This window comes from Chinchilla lanigera, unplaced genomic scaffold (assembly GCF_000276665.1).
Source record: "Chinchilla lanigera isolate Chin_1 unplaced genomic scaffold, ChiLan1.0 scaffold00007, whole genome shotgun sequence".
In the NCBI taxonomy this organism is placed as follows: domain Eukaryota; kingdom Metazoa; phylum Chordata; class Mammalia; order Rodentia; family Chinchillidae; genus Chinchilla; species Chinchilla lanigera.
The window spans coordinates 16,012,209-16,032,145 of record NW_004955408.1 but is presented as its reverse complement, the minus strand read 5'-3'; the positions used below and the strand labels follow the sequence as shown (position 1 = coordinate 16,032,145).

The window sequence follows — 19,937 nt, the reverse complement described above, 5'->3', positions numbered from 1 at the left end:
CACTGCAACGTTTGCAAGGTGAGGACAACATCTTTGAGACAGGAGGAGGTCAGTTTCTTTCTACGTTGTTTGTTTTCCTAGGTTTTGTTAGTTGCTTAGAAAACTATAGTGGTTCAGTGGAAGTAATATCATTAGTTAGAGAGGATTTAAAATCACAGCATGAACCTGACCCTGCTGGAATTCTGATCTTGAACCTCCAGTCTCTTTAACTGCGAGAAAATAAACATCTTGTTTAGACTACAAAGTTTATGTTATTTTGTACTGGAAGCCAGATATATGAATATAGAAACAACAAAAACAAAAATCTTCCTACATGTTCTTTTTCGAGTCTCGTGTTACATCAGGTAAGCTACAGCCTCAGGGTTGAAAGAGAATCACATATCCACATTTAAGTTTCAAGTGGGGAAGAACTGTAAAGTTAGAGAGAAAACATTTATTATAGCCAGTTATGCAACAAATCCAACAGATGGGGGACAGTGGGTTGAGAATTTGCTCTTGTGGCCTTTCTTCATCAGATATTCATGGAAAGAGATCTCTTTAGTTTTTTCTCTTTCATACTCCCCCTTTTTAATAAATCTACCAATCCTGATGGATTAGAACTCCACCATTATGAGCTCATTTAGCCTTAATTGCCACATAATGATTCCTTCTTCTTGTATAGTCCCCACAGTGGGGTTTAGGTTTCAACCTATAAAGCAAAGGGGACACAATGCAGTACATATCAGCAGGGTAAGCAAAGGGAAGATGTTTCTATGTTTATTTTCCTAGGGCTTTGTTAGTTGCTGATAAAACTATAGTAGTTCAATGGAAGTAATGTCATTAGTTAGACAGGGTTTAAAATCACAACAGCGAACAGATGGTAGCTGGAGAGTAAAAAGGGCTGGACAAGGAGATGTAATGTAACAAAACAGAGGTGTCTCTGGATTGAAGGTACATTTTCTCACCTAGCGAGGGTAGAGCAAGCAAACTGAAATGAATTAAGGCTGTTAGAATTAATTACTTGGGACATAGAATTGTTTGGTGGGTGATAAGTTTCATAGTCTATCATGAATATGGATTATGGAGGAGGCTGAGAACATATCTTTAGAGTAGAAGTATTGGAACTCCAAGGCAAGTAGGCTGGAAGGGTTATTTATGTGTCGTGTTGTCATCCAATCCCATGGTAGGCATGGGAGGGGGAAAGCCCATGGGAAGTAGTTTTGTCTTTTATAAATAAAGGGATTGATTCAGAGAAATCTGTATGACATGGACTAAAACATTCATTTCCCTCCTCTTAATGGATCTGGGTAATTACTATTGAGATACAGATTCTGGGTCTTAATGTTATTTGTTTATGTGAAAAAATCTTATACAATTTTCAAGGTACAGCTACCCTAGTAAGACTAGTAAAATGCAGCAAATCACACAACTAGGCCAGATCAGTTAGTTGTGTGTGGTCCTATTTGTTCTGTGAGTGCTTTTATAAGCACTTAGAGGAATGAGATAGATCAGCTCTTACATCCAAATTTAAAATTTGAAAGCAGCATTCAGGTGATCAGCCAAAAAATGACAAGACTTAGGTTACATGAATTGCTTTCATGGCTTTTCCCATGGCCTTTTAACTGACAGATGGGCCTTGAGTTTTTCTGTTCTACCCTACTGCTTCACTAAGTCATTCTTCTATTCTCATATCCCTGAGACTTAGATGGGCTCAGGCGTCTGTGTTATTTTTTCATGTGTTTATATACCATCTTATTATAGTCTTCTTAAAGAAGGTGAATAATCTTCAGAAAGACATCTTCAGGTTTCTCCACAAGCTGAAAATACTAATAGTGAGGCAGCCAAAAATAACAAAATTCCCTAGACAGATCATACCCTGAACTCTACCTTTCTGTACATATTTTTCAATGGATATCATAGGAACTACTTTTAAAGACATTGTTTCTAATTTTCAAGACATTCTGCCTCTTTTTATTTTATCCTCTAGAGTTGTACTTAAGAGAAACTTGGAGTGAGGTGGTAAGAGCTAGGTAACACTCCTCCTCTATCTTGGCTTTTCTGCTACATTCCAGGAAGGAACTGCTTTATTTTCCCCCCATTAATAACAGACTAGGACTTCTGTAATAGGAATTAATTAACTCACCATTTCATACCTGTAGCCCCTACTGGATTATGAACCTGTTGATGATATTAATCTTAATCTTTTTTTGACACAGATTCTCACTACATACTCCAGGACAGCCTTGAAATCATTTTGTAGCCCAGGCTGACCTTGAACTCATGGTGATCCTCCTGCGTCAGCCTCTAGAGTACCTATATGCACCATCAGGTCTGGCTTTCTTAATCCTAATCTTGAAATCACCCACACTTAGTAGCTAAATAAGTAATGTACTAAATATTATTTTATACTAAAAACAAGTTAGATTTTTCACTATTAGTCATTTATTTAATTCCCTCAAAGGAATAATGGTAGAAACTGTTTAGCTTAATATGGTGCAGATGAAATAATCTGAGGCAGAAGAATTCACTACGAAGCTATGAGTAAAGAAAAAATTTAGCTCCCCTGATAAAATGAAGGGTCCCACATACTGCGGACTGAAGAGAGAGATTAAATGATGGGAAAGAGCCACCACTGGCAAATAGAAGTCAGATCATAGATTTTGCAGCTTTAGAATTGCAGTTTCTAATGAAGCACAATAAAAAACCACTTAGGGTTTCATAAAATCATTACTAAATAAATGGTGAGTGAAAATCTGAAGCAAACATTAATAATGTTTATAGTATTCCTAGAGGTGTATCACAAGAGATTTCAGTATCTGCAGATTAAAATCAGTTTTTAAAAACATGAGTCTACTCTAGCCCTTTAACATAAAACATGTTTTTATTTGAGGATTGTTTTGCATTATGCTATGGTAGAGATTGAGGAAATTGGTAGAAAAAAGAGTTTAAGATTGCTTTGAAGGTGGTTCTACATTCTGTGTTTCTCTGCTGTCCTGCTGTCCAAGAGAAAAGCCCATTCCTAGGGAAGAAATATGGAAGGAGACTCTGATGGGATCTTGCAGGGCAACCTCTGGGGATAAGGAATAGGATGAAAATGAATTGCACAGGATTGCAAGAGAGTAAGGATTTGTATCTGATTGTCTTATCACATTTGTGCTCCGGGTACCTTTCCAACTTCATGATTTTCCTGACTTAGGAATTAAGAGTAAACTTGATTTGTATCTACTTGTAGCTAGACATATGCTCACTAATGGAAGATATTTAACCAAAACAAATTTCAGTAGTTTATTATTGTAAGTGTTCAGTCAAGTTGTTTCATCTTCTCTAGATATAATTGTCCACGTCTACAAAATGTGGTGGCCCTGAAGGTTGTTATGAATCCCTTAGGTGAAATGCTTAGCCTACCACCATTGTAATATTTAGAAAAGTATGATTATTATGCTGGTCATTTATTGGAATTAGATTAAGTTTCAACTCCAGTTTACATCTTTGCTTTCCTTGAAACTTGATCTTTCCAATGAGCGCAGGTCATAATGAAAATTTTAAGTCTTCAAGAGAAGCAATAAAAAGAAATTCTGTTTGATTGGAGGATTATGGTTGCTCATACATATTGCACTGAGATATAACATGATCAGTTTTGGTAGGTATGTGTTGCAGTAGTCTTCTAGTTAATCTGTATGAATCAGACAATGGACACATTGATAAGAAGCTTAGAGACAAATTACAAACATTGCAATAATTTTCTTATGTATTAAAAGAACAGCTATGTACTCCAAATTTATTTAAATTCTCCATAGAAGTTTACTTTAAAGTACCTAAACATGGAAATTTAAAGTACGAAATGCCTTATATGAGCCTGTACCAAAATCAGTCAACATTTTAAACATTTTATGAATAAATATGAATATTTGGAACTATATTCATGCATTCTATACAATGCAGCCAATGAAAGAATTTTTGAAGAGAAATTAAGTATTATACAGTAAAGTACACACAAATTCTTAATTATCTGTCACAGTGCTTTGGCATCAACAAGAAAGCAATGAGGCTGAAATAAGTTAGCTAAGAGTGCAGAGTTAGAGAATGGTAGAGACTTGACTGTGTTACCATGGCAACCTGGTTTGAGATTTACAAGGTGTGTTTTAATGTAGAATTCTGTCTTGGGAATGAAGACTAGCAAGTAATTACATAACTATATTGCTGAGACAGCATACGAGACATTTTAAGAATCTCCCCCAATTCTAAACCATCATCCACTGACTGTGAATCAGAATAATATTAGACTGCACTGAGCAGTAATTTCTATTTCAAGCTATCTTTTGTGGAAGGCTGGATCCTTGCCTTTCACCTAGATCTTCAACATATCTTTCTGCTATTACTTAATTGCTTAAAATTTGACTATAGAGTTTCAAAATCTATGATCTAAAGAGACTGAAATAGGTGATGTTTTAGGGCTGTAATTAGGGAGGTTCATGAGACAGATGTTAATTTTGCATTGCAGCAATGGTTAGAAGAAACCTTTTTTGTTCTTCCTAAAGTGAATTTCTCCCTCACTTATTTGGCATGTGTTTGGATAATTTGGACCAAGTGTGGGATACCTGTTCGAGTTTGCTTATGTTAAAAATTGGGGCACTATTTGGAAAAAGTGCAAGCATTAGTGTATGGTAAGGAAATGGTGCTGTCTCTCAGGAAGGGCTAGAATTAGAATTATGATATTACCAACAACTTTGCAGCTCCCACTCCCATTTTACCATCCTCATTGTTATAATCGCCACTTTTACATTTCTCTGTATATTTGCTTCTCCCCAACTCAGGATATTTCTTCCTCTACATGTATATGGAGCCCAATGTGTCTTCCTCACCCACAGATCTATATCACACCCCAGTTCAGGTACCAGTCTACAGAAATCATTTCTGAATGTTTCATCATGTCAGATGAAATAAAGGGAGCTTAGTGTTCAACTTTCCTTGCTGCCAGCATTCTTGGGTTCCAGCAACCAGTGGTAGATTCCAGCATCTCCTCAGAACCCACTGCACGACTGTGACAACATAAACACTCACTTCTACTTAAATATCGTTGCTGTCCTGTTTGAGGTCACTGTTAATTGACTCCAAATAGAATAACCCAAAGTCAATGAACTCTTCTACCACTGTCTGCAGACGGTGGCAGAAATGCTTGAAAGGATACTGAAGTGTGAATATGATCTCTCCAGCCACAGTAGAGGTCATAGCCCCCTAAAGAATGGGTATTAAATGATCAACTCCTAAAATCATCTAGATCATGTTGAAGTCATGTGGTTATATCTCAGTAAAATTTTTCTGTAAGGTTCCCACAGAAATGACAGTTTTAATTTCTGAGGTTAATTAATTTCCTGTGGGACTGAAGACAGTGATTCAGTGGAGAAAACCTTGAAAATCATGTGTCTGTCCTTTATGGTGGGAGAAGATAACTCTCCTTTCTCTCAGCCAGGCTTCATCTGAGTACCTTTCATTATGATGTATTAAACCAGAGCCATACGGCAAGTGGGTATGAACATGTACCCATACAACTCACCCATGTCGTAAGGAGATGATCAAACTGATCTGGAATGCACTATTTAAATTGGTTGATTAAGTACTACAGTGAATTTCTATCTTATGCATTATGTTAGGCAGATCAGTTTGCATTGTCACTTCATGTTCCACTTAGAAATTGAAAATATTGTAATCCAGATCCAAGCCACAGGCTGTTTTGAAATAGACATTCACAGAAATGTTTTGGCTTTTCTTCAGTGTCAATGGGTCTGCACTGTGTTTTCGTATTGAAACTTACCAGATGGGCGCTAGAGCCTGCACAAATTCCATTAATATTCCTAAAACCTGTCTATATGTACATATCTATAGGTAGATAGACAAATCGATGATAGATAATAAAAATATAGATGATAGATAGATAATAAACACATAGATAGATATAGAAAGATAGATAAATTTTGTTCTATCTCTTTGAAAAATCCCACTTAATATTGTGAAATGAAAGGAAAATGCTCAAAAGTAAAGAGCAACTGGGGTGAGGGAAAAGAAAAGAAAGAAGGGGAAAATATGTATGTATGTATGTATGTATGTATGTACAGGCTAGCTAACATAGTTGTACTACTGACTTCTATCACTTTCCTGAAGGGAACAGTTAAGGACTATTTATTTGATCAATCTTGCATGTCTCTATTTGTTTTCCTAAGAAACCACTTTGAAGATATCAATAGGTAATACAACAACCATTGCTAATTTTGTACCACTTTGTCTGTAACTCTGTATTGCTTGTATTGTTCTTATGCTATTTTGTAAATGGATGTGTTTGTTAATATGTTTTCCTTCTTTTACTTTTAAAATAAATTAAAAAAAAGAACCCCACTTAATATTGATAGATAGAATAATGGAAAGGTAGGTAGGTGGATATTAAAATGGAGAGAGAGAAAAACAGAGGCCTTACCATAATTTTGTGAGGGAGTTAACTTCTGTATTTCTTACTGACTTACTAACTTTTTGTTTCCTTTCACAATCACTATGAACACTGAACTTTCTTCCATGCCTTGATTTATATCTAAGGACAGTGCAACATGGCAAGATTCATTATAGGCAGGAGAAATGCTACTTTTCCTACAGAAAGTGGGAAAAAACAATTTTGGAGTATGAGTTGGTTTATTGAAAATTGGCAGACTTTTTCAACAAGATAATCTTTAGAAAACTGTACAAACAGAAGCTGAGAATCTAGAAATTGATTTTCTTACATGCATCCATGCATGTGCAAAGCCTGAAAGGCCCATGTGTCTATATATCCTTAGGGAGTTACATGCTTAATTTGAAATCTGACCATTGGACACTATGAATGTTTCAAGTAATATCATCTGTAGAACACATGTCTTGGAAGCACATGGAATATTTACTTATTTTATGTATGTATATATAGCCCAGCTCCAAAGAAATGAATGAAGACAGTTAATTCTCCTAACCTAGTTCTCTTCAGCAATATGCTGTGAAGCAGTTATGCATTTGAATTTGGCTTCCGTGGTAAAAATAAAGAGTTCCAAATTTCTATTAAGATTTTTGAAGGATATGGAGTCTTGTTTTTCTTGCTATAAAGAATACTTTCTCCTTTATCATTCATACCAATGAGCTCTTAGCAGGTAACCTGATCAGCTGTTCGCTCTATCTGCCTCTTTCTGTTCACAAAGGGAATTTGCAGAGAATACAGATGATTTCACGGTGTCTTTTGAGGTTGCATGGTGAAGAGATTTAGGGACTGTGCTAAAGCAGAAATCAAGTTGGGCTCAACTTCTCCTTATTTTGAAGCCAGAAGTTTTAAAATCATTTCCTCACCTGCGAATGGAGATAACAACTTGCTTACAAGGTTTCTGTGATGGACAGCAAAGCGTGGTATTTGTTACAGTGTAAGTAGGAGAGAGAGAGAGAAAAAGAGTGCATTTTATTTCTCTATTTTCTTTCCTTTTTTTATTATTTTAAAGAGTAAAAGAAGGATAACATAGTAATGGGGGCTTACCAAATTACAGACAAAGTAGTAGAAAATTATCAGTGGTTGTTGTTTTACCTATTGTTATCTACAAGGTAGTTTCTCAGGAAAACAAATAGACAAATAATAGTGAGTTACAGACAAAAGTGGAGGGAGATTATCAATGGTTGTTGTACTATACTTTGGTTTCCTCAAAGTGGTTTCTAAAGAAAATAAATAGAGCTATACATGAATGACCAATTGAATAGTCATTGACTATTCTCAATGGATGTTGTAGGAAACACATAGTAATAAACATACATCCATTTACAAAATAGCATAGGAACAATACAAACGTTACAGAGTTATGGACAGATTAGTAGGAAAATATCAACGACTGCTGTAATACATGGTGGTATCTTCAAAGTGGTTTCTGAGGAAGACAGAGGTACTCAATAAAGATCTAACAAGTAGTTACAGTCTAAGGGTTGTGAAAAATAGTATATTCCCTCCTCACTAGTGACTCCTTTCACTGAGGTGTGATGGCTGGAAGGAAGGCCAGGATTGAAAAGAAGTTCCGAGAGACTTGCACCTGTGTCTAGCAACAGGCTATTTTTCTACTTTCATCCAAAAATTTTCCATGATACCTGTTTACCAATTCAGATTTATCAATTTGATACCAATTTAGGTCTTCTTGTACAATGATAATAGCTCATCTAGTTTATGTATAGCTGAGTTTATGTATGTCATTATGCTGCATAATGATACTTGAACAAAATTTATTAAATAGACCATCAACTGGCTTAATAAGCTTATTTATGGTTGGGGTTATAGTAACTGAATTGGGTTCGCTGTTTTTCTATGCCCCAAGTAAAAGTAACTGAGGTTGTCATATTGCTGTAATTCATATTAGGTTGAATATTAATATGAGAAATTTTGAAATATTACCAGGTTGTGATTGTTTTGCAAAAATGTTTCAGTATATTTTTGTTATAAGCCTTGTATTGTTTTCTCAACTGCAGTCCAGTCCAAGACCAACCATTCTCCCATGGGAGCTCACAGCACATGCTGGTGATCATCAACTTTCTCTTTCCAGTTTAGCCTGGACAGGTTCTCCCAGGCCTTATCTAGCAGCTAATGACTGATTGGATTTGGCCTAAGAACTATGCATTACTCCAAGTAAGAGAAATCAGAAAAGTAACATTAATAAGCTCAAGAAGAAAGGATTAGTAAAGTTTTCTGGGTGAGGTTGAACACTACTTCAGACTATTATTTTCTTATTACCTATAATGGTTTCAGCAATCTTTCATTCAGTTGAGCAATTTTCATAGTGATATGTAATGTAACAATCACTGTTGATTCGTATTATTTTGTCTGGAGACTCTGTATCACTTTGAATGTTCTTGCTTTGATTTGTTTCTTTGTGATACTGGTATGCTGCTACAGTTGTATTTCTTTGTTTGTTTGTGTCTCATTGACTACTCTCTTTAAAATAAAAAAAGAGTAATGAAGATAAGAGAAAAAGTTCACCTGAAATATGTTAACCTATATTTCTATCTCCAGTGAGGGAGGAAGGCTTTATATTAAATTATTATCCATGTGTTTTTACCATAGCTAAGACAATTTCACTTTTTTTGTCCCTGCCATAAAGATATTCATTAACAAAGGAGAAAAGGAGAACATACATGGTTTGTTACCAGTAATTTCTTACCTTGTTTCAAAAAATCAGCTCACATTTCTAACAGTATTCAAAAGTGGGAAGTAATGGATAGAAAGAAGGAAGACAGAAGCAGACAAAGAAGGGACATTAGAAAGTGTACTGACTGGTAATTTTAATCCTACACATGGGATTTATAGGGTCTTGTGTGGTTCCAAAAAGTTATAATCTATTCACCCTATCTGCAAGCAAGACATAGCCCTTCAAATCTTTAAAGTTTTTGATATAATTTCACTCACCAACATCTGACTAAGTGCATGATTTTTTCCTACTAACATAGCATCTTATGCCATGTGTTATATTCTCAGTGAATCAGAGCTTCCTTAGATGTGTATTCATCATTTGAAAGCAGTGTTTAGCACATTCCAGCAACTTGTGTATCACTTTCATGGTTTTCACTTAGTAGTTCCCACTTATATGTGGCTTTACTTTCTTTGGTTTCAATAATGTATGATCAGTATAGGTCTCAAAATATTTTTAAAAATCCAGAATTAAACAATTTATAAGTTTAAATTGTGTGCCATTTTGAGTAACATGATGAAATCTCCAAATGTGCTATGTTGCTCAGCTCGGACTTGAATCATCCCTTTTCCTACCATGTCCATGCTCTGTGTATTACCTGCTGGACATTGTCATGGTTTCGTAATCCAGAATCACTCAGTGGAAATGATCCTACTTCTGAGACATTGTCAGAAGATCAGCTGTAGCCTAGCGGTGAGCACAGTGCCTACATCATTCACCTCAGTTCATCTATCACATAGAAATTGTATCATTTTACATCACCACAAGAGTACAATAAAATATTTTGAGAGGCACATTCATATAATTTTTATCATGATTATTCATTTATTTGTTCTACTTTATTATTATTAATGTCTCACCAAGCTTAATGAACTAAATTTTATCAAACATTAGGTTTGAAAAGGTTAGGAAAAATCATAGCATATAGTGTTACTCTATCTGTGATTTCAGGCATTCACTGGACGTCTGGGAATGTTTCCCCTGCAGATAAGAGGGGACCACTCTATGTGTGTAAAACTAAAATGTTCTACAATTTGATTAAAATTTTATAAGTTCACTTTATAGCAAGTAACTATATAAACTTTCTATTCTATACTAAATGTAAAGTCAATATATTTTCCAGACAGATTTCCATTCCTATAATAATCCATAAAATAGAATTTATTATGCTCATTTTATAGCTGTGGAAACTGAGATCAGAACACTGAAATAATTCATTAAGCTCCAACTGCTAAATAAATGGAAGACTGAACCCCAGTTCTGACAGGCATGGAAGGCTACTGCTATGGCTATATCCGGACATCCCAAGCCCTTCATGCATGCATAGACAGGCTTTTAAATGGTGATAACTTCACCAGACACTATAATTAAATGTGATCGTGGATGGAGGTGGAAGTGAGTTGGGAGAGGCAGGTAACTGTGGGAAATGGAATGGTAAGGTTCATCCTCCTCTCTGGTTCTTCCCTTTGCTCTCTTTTTCCTGGCTATCAAGAGATTAGCTGCTTTCTTCCAAGCAGGCCCTTAAACCATGCTGCCCAAAATGTGAGACCCCAAATCATCCTCTTCTTCTTTAAGTTGGAAGTGTCACGTATCGTGTGTCAGATGTTCTCGTCTTTCAATGACAGGAAAATGACTAAGACACTCGGTTCTGTTATAGAGTTCATTACTTGTTATGCCTTGGTAGGCTAAAATATGAGGTAGATGAACAAAGAAACTTAAAAATATAGATAGCTTTCACTAATAGTTTAGCTATTATTTTATGTCCCTCATAAGAAAATGAAGAGAAAAAGTCATAAACATGCTGACAGAAGACTAAGCTTATGTCAGAAATAGTAACGGTCCTCTTCTTCCTCTTCTCTTTTATATTAAAAGAAAAATACTATATAAGACATTTAGAAAGCATAACTCAAACTATTCTCTGAGGATAACCATTATGAACAATTTTTATTTTAGTCATTTACTTATCTAAAAAGGTTTCAGCTATACCTAAATGCAAATATGATGTTCAAATTAAAGGTAGAGCGCTCTCTTATTCAAGTTATAATTATTCTCAAACTTATGCTATATGACAGCTGCAACCCCAAAGGGAAGTTCTTATGTTAAAATTTAGACACATAATAAAAACCGATTAAAATACATCTTTATATGGTACCTTCTTATAATATATATTCTTATTTTAAAAGGAACTAGATTATATATTCACACCATCTCTGATTTTATTTTTAATTTCATGCTTAGTATGGAGTTTTCTAACAATATTAGCTGTTAGAAAGAAATCTTCAAATGGTCTTTGATTACCTCCCAGGATTTTAACCCTGAAATAGACATCTTAAGCAGAATTAAATTTTAATTTTTTAGATGAGTGATGGGTTTGTCTGTTTGTTGTACTTATTTGTTTGATTACTGACTACTTGAAATATTTATTGGAAAGAAACTTTTCCCCCTATTGGAATAGGCTCTGATGAAATACTAGAATATTCTGCTATTCCAAGGAAAAGTAATGAATCTGTCATGATAAACCCATCAGTTGCTATTTTCCTGACCTGTAAAAATTAGCAGATTAATCAAAAAACATGAAACTAGGCATGGTAGTGCAATGCTATCTCAGCACTCTGGGAAGCTGAGGCGAGAGGACAGCAAGATGAGATCCAGCCCAGGTAATTTAGCAACTTAATAAGACCTTATTTCAAAATAAAAAAAAATTAAAGGCTGGGCATGCAGCTCAGTGCAAAGGCCCTGGGTTCATTCTCCAACACCAGGAAAAACAAACAACCAAAATAAACCAAACCAAACAAACAAATAAAAAGCCCCCAATACTTGAAAATTCTTCAGCTTGCTTTATTTCATTGCAGATACCCTAATTATTTCTTCCTTCCTTTACCTCTGGGTAAACTTGGTTTATGAGATGTTGAGCCAATTCTAAGATGTCTGAATTACCCTTCCTTGGTGGCCGGAATCAGTTACTAATGCCTCTAACAAAGGTGCTAAAAGATCCCACTCTTGTTTCTAAATATCCCTCCCAATGCATCAGACTAGTCTCTATTTCCATCAAGAGTCTATGAAAGTGTTAAAGTAAGGTTCTGAAAGAAATATCCTAAAATATTCAAATGACTAACAGTAATGGGAAATGTTCGGATTTAATCAGAGTTACCTCATTAGAAACAACATTCCCTCTCCTTTTGCTGAAACTAAATGACTCTGGGTTTGCAGTTAATATCACAATAAATAAATAAACACTCTTCCTAAAAATTAGAACGTTTATTTCATCATGGGGTCATAGTTCCCTCAGAAAACACGAATGTCTTCATTATCCTGGCAGAGATTTCATTTCTAGCAGCGCGTTAAATCTCTTTTGGAGTCACTTTGAAATTTGTCCAATCTTGTCACCAAGAGATAATCAATTAGATGTTTCTGTGAATAAACATTCAATTTATTGCAATGATTTGCAGATATAAGTTTGGCTTTCTGTATATGTATTTATTCAAATGCATATAGCAACAGTGAATATGAGTATAAAAGTAGTTACATATGTATTATTTTAAATGATAATTAGAAAGCAAATTGCCTGGAAAGCTGCTGGAAAGATTGTTAGGGTCTGTTAGGCTTGAATAATCCTATTTATGTTTGGAGTTGAACTTAAACTAATAGAATAAAAGGCTGAACCAAAAACTATGCAGATATCAAGCTATGAAAATGATACGTATGTTAACACTGAAGCTAGAGACAAATGTTATGAGCTAATTAAGGTACCAATTTCTTTGGGAATAGAAACAGAGAAAGATATGCAAATACTCTAACCTTTAAGTAAAGTAGTTGTTTTGGGTATGGAGGAGTCACCAGCAGCAGCGATGAACCTTAAATAGACAAGTTGAGTCACCTTAGAACAGGTGTTCTTCAATAGAGGGAATGTGTCTTTTGAGTACGCGAAGGCGTAGGTGTGCTTCCTGATTGTTCGTAGTAACGAGCATGTAACTGTGAAATGTTGGCCGTATTCAGGCAAGGGAGTGTAGTGCCACTTGAACGGGCAGATTTGAGCATCAAAATCAATCAACTACTCTGATCATTCTATTGGAAATATTACAGTAGAAATCATCAGAAGGAAGCTGAAAAGTTTTGGTAGATGATGAGAAGCAAATTTCTAAAGTGACAGAACGTTTCTAAAGTATTTCTTCCACTTTGTGTCACTCTGCATACATAAATCAACTCCAGGAAAAAAGAAATCTTATTGATTGGAATGGGGATAGAGCTCAGTGGTGGAATATTTGTCTAGTATGTGTGAGCCCATGAGTTAAAACCCAGCAATGAAAATAAAGAGTAAAAGCAAAGCAAAGAAAAAAACAAAAAGAGGAGGGAACCAGAGGAAGGAGGGAGTGAGGGAAGAAGGGACAGAAGGAAGGAAGGAAGGAAAGAAGGACTATTGATTGATATTTACTATGTGTTAGGCACTGTGAGAAACTGGAGATATAGCTGTGAATTGAAAAAACTGTCTTCTCTAGAAAACAGACTATTTTTTTTTCATCTTTTTGAGACAGGGTCTCACTATTCAGTTCAGGCTGGACTTGAGCTCACTTTGTAGCCCAGGCTGGTCTCGAACTCACAACTATCCTCCTGCCTCAGTCTCCCAAGTGCTGGGATTACAGGCTTGTGCCACCACACCTGGCTAAAAAATAGACTTTTAAGGTACTGGTGTGTGTGTGTGTGAGAGAGAGAGAGAGACAGAGGATTACTTGAGATGTGCTTTACTCACAGACTATCATAGCATAGCTTTGTAAAGATAACATTTGAATAAAATTTTGAATGGTTTTAGGAAACTGGTGGTGATCTTCTGCCAAGGGGGCAGCACTTAGTAGTGGGAATAAGCTTGACATTATTAGAGATGAAGATGGACATCTATGTAAAGTTAAATAGGAGAAATGGGAAAAATTAAGTGATGGTGAAAGGGAATTTTATAAGAGCAAGGTTTATAGAGGCTTGTAGATCCTAATATTGAATTTGCAGGGTATTTTAACACAATGACAGTGAAACATTTGTTTAGATCAGACTCATGATCAGCCATCTCTTTGTTTCCTACCTCTTTTCCTTAAACAGAAGAGTCTGCTATAGCTGTTTAATACCTTCTTCACTCACTGCTCATATCTCTAATGTCTAACATCTATAAATATTAAAACATTAAATATTTGGGAAGCATCTGGAGAGGGGAATTGATTAAAACCTAATTCTTAAATGTTAGTAAAATTTAATGTATTAGATATACTTAGCAAAATTGAGGGAGAAATATTCAGGTGATTGGAATTTAAAATACCTGCATTTAGGGCTAAATATATGATTACGTTAGTACTCTTCTAACCACTTGGGAACTAGTCCTCTTCATTTTCATTAAGAAAAATCAAGTAAGATATGAATACTATTATTTCAGTCTATGTCTTAGTAAACCATACATAATCTTTCAGGGTTTATATTGATTAGTCTGGAACAGCAGAGGATTTTAGAAGCATAAGATATTCTGTGAGTTTACATCACCAACATACATTAAATTGAATGTTTAATATATTTTTCTGTATGATAATAATATCATCTAAACTTTATTTAAGTTAGCACATTCACTGGAAAGTAAAAGACCTTTGTTTCTACTTGTAATCTTTAGGCAGTTATGAATCTAGATTTCCAAGTCAATATAATCTTTACTAGTCAAAGTGAAGCTGAATAATATTTGCACAACTTTAAGATAAATGTCAGGGAAAAATTCTTCATGATAACCTGATGCTACTTTTGCCAGGAATTTTCTCTCTATAACTCTTTCTTAATTTTTATACTAATTCATATTCTTTAGAACCTAGGCTTAGATTAGATATCTATTGGCATAACCACACTGGACAAAATCGATTACTGATCTTTCATGTACTGTCATACATATATATGGAGAGAGAGAGAGAGAGAGAGAGAGAGAGAGAGAGAGAGACAGAGACAGAGACAGAGACAGAGAGAGAGAGAGAGAGAAAGAGAGAAGACAATAATAGGAAAAAAGAGAAAGAAAGAAAAAAAATGTAATCCAGCACAAAAAAAATGTATCTAACAGTGTGCCTTGACTTAGTACAACTGTCTTACATATTTTATATGGTCTTTGGCATATTAAATTGGCTTACAATCTATATATATGATGATTAACTTTAGAAAGTCTTATAAGTAAATGAATCTAATGCTGGAAAGACAAAAGGGAGAGTGGAGGGAGGGGGAAAAAGTAGGCACATTAAGTGTGTTACATATGTACACCAGTCCTCTACAGTGAACATAATCATTATGTAATTAGAACATGTACTAATAAAAGTCAAAAACAAATAAATAAACCAACTGAAGAATGAGAGGAAGAGGGGCGTTGTGTATCTGGGTCCTTAGGAAAATTAGATAGGACTAAAATTAAGAGTAAAATCTTTCCATAGATGTCTTAGTTACCTCCCTTTCATTGCTGAGACAATAAAACCCTGATGCTCAGAATTAAGTAAGGAGAGGTTTATTTAGTTCACAGTGTGTGGTGATTTCAGTCCATAATCAGCCAGCTCCAAGGCATGGTGGCATGCCAATGGAGAGGCAACCATTCATGGTGGCAGAAGACAGCAATAGCAAGAGCAAAATAGGGAGAGCAAGCCTCTTTCCCTCCCTTGTACTGTAATCAGGCTACCCACCCCGCCACAGGTTGGGTCCTCTATGTCCTAGAATGTAGAACTGCAGAGTCAATTAGTTAAATTTGTAAACTTCTCAAACTGGCACAATGAATCAACAATTACAAAGCCCTAGGACATAAAGAGCGGCCCTACAACATGACCTCTACACCCTAGGATGTAGAACTGCTGAATTACTTAATTAAACTTCTAAGCATCTCAAGTTGACACAATGTACCAACCATCACAATGGGCAAACTTTATAATATTTAGGATTAGAGTAAAGAATATAGAGTGACTTTTTAAAAACTTTCCTTTAAATGCAGCAAGAAAAAAAAAGAAAAAAACCTGAACATTTTGTGTTTGTCCGTGTGGTATTAAGGATATAACCCAGGGATGCTCCGCCACTGAGCTATACCCACAGACCATTTTATTCATTTATTTTTTATTTTGAGTTGTGGTCTGACTGAGTTCCCCAGCAAAGGCTCTGAAGTGTGATCCGCAAGTCTGCCTTCCACAGTGCTAAGACTTCAGGAATGTACCACTGAATTTGACTAAAAAAAAGAACTAAACTTCTCAATCTGGATATATTACATCTATTCTTGCAAACAAAACTTGATTTACAGTCTATGTTTCATCTAATTAGAAGGGGAAATTTAAAACAAATATCCTGACTAACCATTTATGGAAGAGATAGGAGGGAAAATGATTTTCACAGTATTGTTTCACAGATTTTTCTTTTCACTTCTATGCTCTTTTATTTTTCTCTCTGTGACCGTTTTTCTTTCTCTAGTTTGCATTTCTGTTTTCTAAGAGATGTAATAACGAAATAAAAGTATACCAAAGCTGGATATTAATCTCAACATTCTATAGAACAGATTCATATCAAATTGCTCAGGTCAAAAATTCCCAAGTTCTTTTCACACAGAGGTAAGTCTGGTTTTGAGCATTCTACCTAATAAATTGGTAACTGAAATAAGAAAACAATGATAGATGTTTTGTTTTTCCAGAAAACTAACTTTTGATTTTCATTTTTTAGAAAATCTGAGCTTTTCTTTCTGCTCACGCCTGAAGGAGAATGTGTCTTCTTGCCTTTTTCCACCTGTCTCTCCTCCAGTAGAACACTTAGCTGGCAACTGTGAAGCAGCTAGGGGAAGATTCGACTTCCACAGAAATGACAACTGTCAGGGAGGAAGTCTCCGCTGCTCTGACCTGTTAGTGAGGATTCCTGCCGTGCCCTTTCCTAGAGCGCCTGAGTGTGCACACACAGAAGGCCCTGCCTGAGGAGCGTTTGACGTCAGTTCAGCACCTGCCTTTCTGCAGCTTGCTGGGCCCTTTTGTTCCTGGAAATAGTTCCACAGCATGGCCTGGCCTGGCCTGAAGGACTGCAGCCGTGGGGTCCTTTTCCTTCTCCTACAACACAAATGGTTGCATTTGAGAAGCTTGGGAATGGAAAGGCAGCTTTCTCCCTCTGCACACTTACTTACATAGCATTAGATTTACTACCAACATCTGCACAGGAGAGGGGATTAGTCCAGAACCTAGAACACGCTCAAAGGATTCTTACTGGAAATCTAGGCTTCACGCTGGGAGACAGAGAAGATTAGATTTTGACACCTATCTCCTTGAAAGTTGAAAAAGGGAGGAAGGGAGGGAGGGAGAGAGAGAAAAAGAGAGAGAGAGAGAGAGAGAGAGAGAGAGAGAGGAAGAGTAATTCTAATATTTGGTGTGGCCACACACCAGGAGCTGTGTCCCAGCATCCTAAGCCCTATGTTTAGGGTTACTGACAAAAACTTTAGGATTATATGGGAAAGTAACAAAAATTGGGAGGCTAGGGATGTAGTCAACGAGTCTTGGTCAGGCTTGTTTGGTTTATCATTATTTCAGATCTGATTCTGTGAGGTCTTGCCGGCTCCAGGGAAATCATTACTGTTTGAAGGGGAAATTCAATACTTCAGTTACTCAAAGACATGGTTGCTCTTGCTTAGGGCAAGCTGTCCTGGTTTCTGTCATGAGGAAATTGCTTGTGTTTAAAGGGACAGTCTCAGAATGAAAAAGTAAAAAGGGCTGGAGCTGGAGCTCAAAGCAAAGGCCCTGTGTTCAGTCCCGAAGGGGCAATCCCATGAGGGGAGCGGTCTGCAAAATTCTCCTTTCCTGAAGCCTTGAAAATATCACATTCTTACCTCTGTGTCTTCAGTATTGAAGGCAGATGAGCGACAGGAGGTAAATTTAGGATTGGTCTACCTTGTGTTACCAGTTTTTAGACAGGCACTCCTTAAAAGATTCACAAGTCTATGCATAGAGTTGAGCAAGAATCTGACCCAACATTTAAGGTAGCCGGAGACAGATACAAGATGTCAAGCTTTTATTCTGCTTCTAGTTACTCATGGGACATGAGCAGGTCAAAATAGTCCCAACATCATCTGTCCATACAGAAACCCTCATGGGTCTTTTCCTTTTATTCCCACGACCCTAGAGTCTACTTCATTACCATTCGTCATTTGAATCACTTCATTTCTCTGATCATTCTTTCTGCTTCTAAGTGTGCCCTGGGTGTTTGGATCTGCGTGGCAACTTAGTGTGAACTCCAATAGGGTCCTGACCTTGTTCTTCACTCTCACTCACTTCCAGGGCCCTAAAGTAAAATCTAACCTTTATAATATCATTAAAAAATAGCCCACAGTTTACCGCTGTAGTTGTTATACCTCACGAGATTCACCTCTCTCAACCCCAATGACTGTTTTCTGGTCTCCTTTTCTTCACATGAATACTTTACTTTGTAATCATTTTGAACTTCTTGCGGTTTCATGAATAAATGATATTTTATGTTTTCTTTGTGATTTTACCTACTATTCTTTTTACTGGTAACTAAAATTTTAAATACCTTTTCCTTGCACATAGCAAATAGTTATTTGCTCCTAACTGAGGTCTTAACTTGTAGATCATTTATTCTGCTGCTCAGGATAACACGGGTGGTTTGCTGGCTCCCAAATCTCTTTGCTCTCTCCTTTAGGAACCTTCCTCTCTCCATCCGTCATATTCTGCTGACTTCTTTCTCTGTATGTTATACTCAGGTCTCGTCTGTGTTCCTGTTGCATTGCTTTTTTTCTCTCTGAGATTCTCTAGCTCACTCTCTACTACTCAGTTTTTCTGCATTTTCCATAAATTTCGTATTCACAACACTTCACAGAAGCCTTCTGATGTATTATTACCCAGTCAGGATTTTTCAATTTTCATTAGTACTCTTTTTCAGTACATAATCTTTACATTCCTTGGGTGGAGCTGGCACAAGTATTAATCACATCTTATTTCCGTTTTTCATCCCCTGTCCCTTCAACTCGTGATCCCCTTACCATTTGAAAAAGATCTGTCTCACTACTTCACATTATCTATCTTTTGTTCTGCTCATTATTTATTATTTGGGGTTCTCGTGTAAAAGAAATCAAATGATATTTAAGCTGTGTGTCTGATTTATTTCACTTAGCATTATGGTCTCAAGGTGCATCTATTTTCCTATAAATGAGTCAAGTTTACCTTTTGTATCAGTCAGGGTTTTACTGGAGAAACACATATAACATGGATTATACAAATTATAAGAAATTACAAGATTGACTTATGACAGTCAGCCAGAGAGTTGTATGGGGAAGTGTGCAGAGGATGTCTTCACATTGAAGACTGAAGGAATCAGTCGAGGGTCTTGAGTTCACTGCAGAGTTCCGTGTAAGTCCGTACCAGGAGGCCGATGAGTCTGTGACGGAAGGCTGAAGGATGCAAGGTGGAAGCCAAAGAGTCTGCACTAGAAGCCAGGAAAAGAAGTCCAAGCTGAAGGTGAAGACTGGAGCTCCTCCAAAAGGAATGGAAGTTCCTCTGTCCTTCTTCATTTCCCTTTTATATTATCTAGATGATGATCCACCCTAGGGTGGCTCCTCTACACCCTAGGGTAGCTCCTCTACACCCTAGGGTGTAGAATTGCTGGGCCAATTGCTGAGCCAAATTTAGTTATGCTTCTAAACTCCTCAAGTTGACATAATCAATCCACCACTACACCTTTCTATATGGCAGACCAATACTCCAATGT

The 19,937-nt window shown here is 36.3% G+C and overlaps 1 long non-coding RNA gene across 1 annotated transcript; it reads left to right on the top strand.

The window, feature by feature from the left end:
* Positions 1 to 652: 652 nt before the first annotated feature.
* On the top strand, positions 653 to 17,564 carry LOC106147255. Its single transcript, XR_001232054.1, has 3 exons — positions 653 to 729; positions 2,196 to 2,308; positions 16,899 to 17,564. It is a non-coding gene; the product is annotated as an uncharacterized LOC106147255 (long non-coding RNA).
* The last annotated feature ends 2,373 nt before the right edge of the window (positions 17,565 to 19,937 follow it).